The sequence below is a fragment of the Priapulus caudatus genome, unplaced genomic scaffold (assembly GCF_000485595.1).
Source record: "Priapulus caudatus unplaced genomic scaffold, Priapulus_caudatus-5.0.1 Scaffold2122, whole genome shotgun sequence".
Classification (NCBI taxonomy): domain Eukaryota; kingdom Metazoa; phylum Priapulida; class Priapulimorpha; order Priapulimorphida; family Priapulidae; genus Priapulus; species Priapulus caudatus.
The window spans coordinates 22,035-28,970 of NW_014579183.1; the positions used below are offsets into that span (position 1 = coordinate 22,035).

General features: G+C 46.0%; 1 long non-coding RNA gene across 1 annotated transcript in view; it reads left to right on the top strand.

The window, feature by feature from the left end:
* Positions 1-1,807, top strand: part of LOC106818263 — an 8,024-nt gene extending 6,217 nt beyond the window's left edge. Inside the window, exons 2-3 of the long non-coding RNA XR_001395175.1 lie at positions 1,282-1,413; positions 1,763-1,807. This is a non-coding gene — a long non-coding RNA (uncharacterized LOC106818263). The remainder of the gene's footprint in view (positions 1-1,281; positions 1,414-1,762) is intronic.
* Positions 1,808-6,936: the final 5,129 nt, after the last annotated feature.

Here is a 6,936-nt window from a genome sequence, read left to right on the forward strand (position 1 = left end):
TTTACAACAATTTAATATCAACAAATAATTTTTACAACAATTAAATTTTTTTTTTTAATAGGGTTAGGGTCACAATGCACCATAAAACAGGAGTTTCAGGCACGTGATTTGTATCAACCAATGGGATTTGGGAGGTATGCAGAATGCAGAAGGTTGCTGAAATGATGTGTACGCAACTGCGTATCTGCATATGATATCTGCGCCTAACAAAGGTGTCACTACGCACGACTTAAATGTTACGTTTATAATCGTAGCAATAGACCTCAGATGAGCCCAGATGCTCTGCGGCTCTTGTTAGTGCAAGTCGCGGAACCCTCTATACATGCATACTGTACATGTACATGTACATTTAGTGTTTACACATGCACGTTCATGTACGTGGACACATACATATACTCATATCTATGTGTCTATATATAAAACTATTCATATATTCACTTACAAGTTACATGGTTTATAATATATAAATAATAAGATCATTTATTTATTCCACGTAAATGTATATTATGCAGAGTGAACAAAAACAAAAATAATCATTTGTTCTTGTTTAGTCCTGGTAGTATCCTGTAATACTAATCTCATATGTTTGTATAATTACCTAATAATATCATAGAGACTCAGATAGTAGTAAGATTAATAGCGGGGGTCAAAATAAAAAAAAACAACAATAGATGCTACAAAATCTCATTTTCCATATATAGAAGTGTTCGGTTTTAGGTGTAAAATGATGAGCAATTAAGATGCATAACAACAACTTATACTCCTCTTAAGTTCATTCACTTTCTCATAGATCTCTAAGCCAGGTGTGCCTCCGATAAAATTAGGGGTCTAACAGGGCAATTACAGAATGAGCTGGTAAAAATCTTCATAACCTTTCCATCCCATAATCGTACATAGTTACTCTTCACTTTCATGGCAACACACTTGTTTGTCCCTGAGATGTGGACCAATGTTGATCCCAACCCTCCGTATATATGTGTGTATTGTAACATAGTAAAACCACGGATTAAGACTCGTTGTATAATATAGAGATGTGAATTCGTAAACTCATCTATATTATAATTTATACGCTACGTCTTCGATCATCACTGACGTGCAGCAGCACACACACATGCCGTGCAAGTACAACCACTACATGTATATAAATAACTTCCCTACAGCGTAATAATCTTGTTATTTGTCGGAAACACTAGTTTCGTAAAAGTATAGTAATGAGGAGGTGGTTGGTTGCCATGGATACGCTCCATGATCCACTTTTGCTCTGTGCCGTTTCATCCTCAGCGCATCAGCATGGAGCAGGACAGTGGCGCCATCTGTGGAGTGGTGGGGTCGCCGCCACCGACGGTTGTAAGGTCGCAGGGATTGGATCTGGACTCACCGAGCACACAGCGTTACTGGAAGGAAGACCTACGGGTAAATATAACGCACGCACGCACGCACACATACACGCACACGTACATACACACACGCACGCACGCACACACGCACGCACAGCCTGTCACCGCTGCAGGTGTTGATGAGCGAGACGTTAAGCTGCTGTTGTTACTATGTTGTTGTTGTATCTGTCTCTCCTCTCACAGACGCTGGAGCTACAGGTGGACGTGTTACAGACCTACCTACACCGCTGCTGTTGTTACTATGTTGTTGTTGTTGTATCTGTCTCTCCTCTCACAGACGCTGGAGCTACAGGTGGACGTGTTACAGACCTACCTACACCGCTGCTGTTGTTACTATGTTGTTGTATCTGTCTCTCCTCTCACAGACGCTGGAGCTACAGGTGGATGTGTTACAGACCTACCTACACCGCTGCTGTTGTTACTATGTTGTTGTATCTGTCTCTCCTCTCACAGACGCTGGAGCTACAGGTGGACGTGTTACAGACCTACCTACACCGCTGCTGTTGTTACTATGTTGTTGTATCTGTCTCTCCTCTCACAGACGCTGGAGCTACAGGTGGATGTGTTACAGACCTACCTACACCGCTGCTGTTGTTACTATGTTGTTGTATCTGTCTCTCCTCTCACAGACGCTGGAGCTACAGGTGGATGTTTACAGACCTACTACACCGCTGCTGTGGTGTTATCTATTTTGTTGTTGTATCTGTTCTCTCCTACTCACAGACGACCGGAGCGTAACAGGTGACGTGTTACATGACCTACCTACAGCCGCTGCTTGTTTGTTATCTCAATGTTTGTGGTTGATTGTCTCTCCTCTTCACAGACGCTGAGCTTACACAGGTGGATGTGTTTACCAGACCGCGATACTACACCGCTGCTGTTGTTAACTATGTTGTTGTATCTGTCTCTCCTCTCACAACGCTGGACTACAAGGTGGATGTGTTACAGACTAACTACAACACCGCTGCGCTGCCTGGTTACGCGCATGTTGTTCGTATCGTTGTCTCCTCCTCTCAGCACGCACGCTGGACGCTAATGGCTTGGACTGTAACAGCACCTACACCTACAACCTGCTTGGTTGTTACTAAATGTTGTTTTGCTGTATTCTGTCATCTCCCTCACCAGACGCTGGAGCTACACGCGTCGCGCCACGTCGCTTACCAGACCTACCCTCACACCGTGCTGTTGTTACTATGGTTGAATCTGTCTCTCCTCTCGACAGGACCTGGAGCTACAGGTGATGTGTTAGCAGACGGCTACCACACCGCTGCTTGTTGTTACTTGTTGTTGTTTTTGTATCTGTCTCTCCTACTCACAGACGCTGGAGCTTAACAGGTGGAACGTGGTTTACAGACCCTACCTACACCGCTGCTGTTTTTACTATGTGTGTATCTGTCTCTCCCTCTCACAGACCTGGACGCTCCAGGCGGATCGTGTTACCAGACCCTACCTACACCGCGCGTTGCTTACTGCACGCTTGTTGTCATCTGTCTCTCTCTCACCAGACTGCCGCCTAACGCGCACCTGTGGGTCACGCCGAAAGCAAACACAACATATCGCAGCAGCTAGGGGTGAGCACTGAGGGCTACATGGCTGGTAGAATCCCACAGCTTATCGTAGAAATACATATATACACACACCTATGTGTGTATATAATTATGTGTGTGTGCATAGGATGGATGGATGGAAATGGATTGATTGATCGATAGCTAAGATAGATAGAGAGATGGATTAGATTTGAGAGATAGATGGCCAAAAGAAGTAAATACAAGCAATGACAGTAAATTTTGATCAATTTCAAGCAAAAGCCTTTTTGATTATCCAATGAATTTAACACAGTAATTCTAATAAACAAAATACAAGAATGCTATAATAAATAAATACATAATAGTATATATAATATTTATTTATTTATTCATTTTATGTATCAAACAATGCATGTATTTTACTATAATACTTCAATATTCCAATCTCTCATTCAGCGCACAGAATATGAGTTGGGGAAGATCTCGAGCATCGCGAAACAGTCGGAAGACTGACTCACACGGCGACAACGGATATGGATGATGGAGGAGAAAGGTATACAGCTATCTATCTATCTATCCTATCTAGTACTATCTATCCAATACTAATCTACCTATCTATCTATCTATCTATATCGTATCTATCTATCTATCTACTCTATCTACAGCCAGTCTGTCGGTCTGTCGTCCGTCCGTCCGTCCGTGGCCGGGACGATACCGCCTTGCGGCCCCGTCCCGCGGAGTAGAATTGCATGATTGTCCATCCGTGTCCGTCCGTTCCGTGCGGCGTCGCGTTAAATCAGTGGGCACAAATCTTAACAGCGCTCGACGTACGGTCACCGAATATTCGGGAAGTGGGGGGGGGGGATTGCGAAAAGTGATCGGCTCTGGCGGCACTTGTTTGTATCTATATTTATCCATGAACGAGAGAGAGAAGAGAAGGGAGACAGAAGAGAGAGAGAGAAAGGGAGAGAGGAGAGAGAGAGAGAGAGAGAGAGAGAAGAGAAGAGAGAGAGAGGAGAGAGAAGAGGGAGACGAGAGAGACGACAGAGAGAGAGAGAGAAGAGAGAGATAGAGAGAGAGAGAGCAAGAGAGGAGAAGAGAGAGGAGAGGAGAGAGAGACGAGAGACAACTTAGAGAGGAGAGACACAGACGATATGAGAGAGAGAAAGCTTGCGAGCCGCAATTTCGTCTCCTCATCGGTCTCCTTCCTTCGTATAGATGGGCGCCGGCAGCCGAGGAGACGGCCCTGCGTGGCGCAGCGAGTGCGAGCGTATGCGAGAATCGCTGAGACTCGCGTACCGTCTAGCCGAGATGGAGGCGGTACCTTCATCATTTGCCGGGAGACGATGAAGGAGTCATCGCGCGAGCGAACGCGAGGAAGCTGCGCACTCTGGTGGAGGAGCGTCGACATTGAGAGGTGCCACCTGGAGGCAGCGAGGGGCGAGCTGGGCGTACGCGGCGGCGGCGAGAGACGCAGCGTAGGACAAGGTGAGGCCTGCTCGCAGCAATTGCATGCCGGCGAACGGCGGTCCCGTAAAAAAATGCTTAAATTTGACTACGTTCAGCGAATTTTCGATGGTAAAATTTTGTAAAAAATTTTTGTTGTGCCATTTTTTTTACATTTAAAATTAAAGTAACGAAGCAACGGACTAAAACGTATCGTCCAATTCTGACCTGATAACATTGTTTCTCACTAGTTAGGATGCACGGCATTTAACCGATTAAAAGTGAACAGAAATATTTATATATATTTTTTTTTTACTAATTACGGTGACGTAATTACTTTAAACCGAAGTGGCAGGAAGGGTCGTCGTTTTGAACGCTTGTGGAGCCATTGATCTGTTTGGGGCACGTAATTGGTGTAGCTTGATACCGCCATAGCAACAGTATCCAGGGGCGTGGCTGCTCTCTCCGCAGACAGATAGATTCATTAATACATACGTACACCCATGTGTCGTCATCGTATGTATATAATTTTATTTTACTTGTTAATTAACTAAAATGCGTATCACATAGATTAGCGAATTAGTCAGATTTAGGAATGAAAGACAGAACTCGCTAGTAGTGTGGGAACTATCGTACGGGCGCTGATGTTGCACGCGGCGCGCACTGATTGTATGATACGCCTGTTGCCAGGACGACGCGATGGCGCGGTCGAAAGAGACCTCGGCGAGTCGTTGATGGACAGATCGCTGCACTGCGGGCGCGATAGAGAGAGCGGCGGAGGAGGAAGGCGGTGAACGTCGAAGGCACGCCGGAAGACTCTAGCAGAGATAGAGGAAGCGGATTACGGGAGCTGAGTGGGAGCTGGGCCAAGTACAGGAAGGTGAGGGTATTGATTGATTGGTTAATTGACGGCAGGTAATTGATTGATTAATTACGGATGCAGATATTGGTTAAAGTGATTGAAATGGTTACGGAATGCAGATATTGGTTACTGATTGATTGGTTAACGGATGCAATATTGTTATTGATGATTGGTTATTGTATGGCAGGTATTTGCGGTGAAGCAAGTAAGGATAAGACAGCTGCAACAGCAATCAGCGACGATCAACGAAACTCAAGAGAGCAGCAGCCGGAGGCAGCGCGCTCAGTGGGACAGCGAGCGCGAACGTAAACGCACGCGAAGCTGATCCTATCGACAGTTGAGGGCAGCAAGCGCGAGTACAACAAGAAGAACAGGCAATTTAACGATGCGGCGAGCGCCATTGGCGGTGCGGGAGTGATTGGTTCATGGGTCGGTGGTAGTGATTGTTTATCTGGTTCGAGTGGTAGTGATTGGTTCATTGTGCGGGTGGTAGTTGATTGGTTCATGTGGTCGGTGTAGTGATTGTTCATGGTGCGGTGGTAAGTGATTGTTCATTGATCGGTGAAATTGTTGGTTTATCGATGGTTTATTATTCGGTGGTATCAGTTTGTTTATTGATCTGTTGTATTGATTGGTTTGTTGATCGGTGGTATTGACTGGTTTATTGATCGGTGGTATTGACTGGTTTATTGATCGGTGGTATTGACTGGTTTATTGATCGGTGGTATTGACTGGTTTATTGATCAGTGGTATTGACTGGTTTATTGATCGGTGGTATTGATTGGTTATGATCGGTGGTGATTGATTAGGTGGTGGGCAGGCAATCCAGCAGCTGATCAGGATAATCTAACACTGAAGGAACCGAGTCGCAAGAGATGGTGGAAACTCTACTGTGTAAGGAAACATTGAGGAGGAGGGCGAGAGAGAGGGAGAGGTAGAGAGAAACAGAGGAGGAAGGGAGAGAGAGAGGGAGAGGTAGAGAGAAACAGAGGAGGAAGGGGGAAGAGAGAGAGGGAGAGGTAGAGGGAGAAAACAGAGGAGAAGGGAGAGAGAGAGCGAGAGGGGTAGAGAGAAACAAGAGGCAGGAAGGGGAAGAAGTATGTGAGAGGTAGAGAGAAACAAAGGAGAAGGGGAAGAGATAGCAGGAGAGGTTAGAAGAAGACAACAGAGGAGGAAGGGGAAAGAAGATAGCGGTAGTGTAGATGAGAAACAGAGGAGGAAGGGGAAGAGATAGCGGGAGAGGTAGAGAGAAACAGAGGAGGAAGGGGAAGAGAGAGAGGGAGAGGTAGAGAGAAACAGAGGAGGAAGGGGCAGAGAGAGCGGAGACGGTAGAAGAATAACAGAGGAGGAAGGGGAAGAGAGAGAGGGAGAGGTAGAGAGAAACAGAGGAGGAAGGGGAAGAGAGAGGGGGAGAGGTAGAGAGAAACAGAGGAGGAAGGGGAAGAGATAGCCAGGATGAGGATAAGAGAAACAGAGGAGGAAGGGGAATAGAATAGCGGGAGAAGGTAAGAGAGAAACAGAGGAGGAAGGGGAAGAGATAGTATGCGGGAGAGGTAGAGAGAAACAGAGGAGGAAGGGGAAGAGAGAGAGGGAGAGGTAGAGAGAAACAGAGAGGAGGGGAAGAGAGGAGCGCGGGAGAGGTAGAGAGAAACAGAGAGGAAGGGAGAAGAAGAGCGGGAGAGGTAGAGAGAAACAGAGGAGGAAG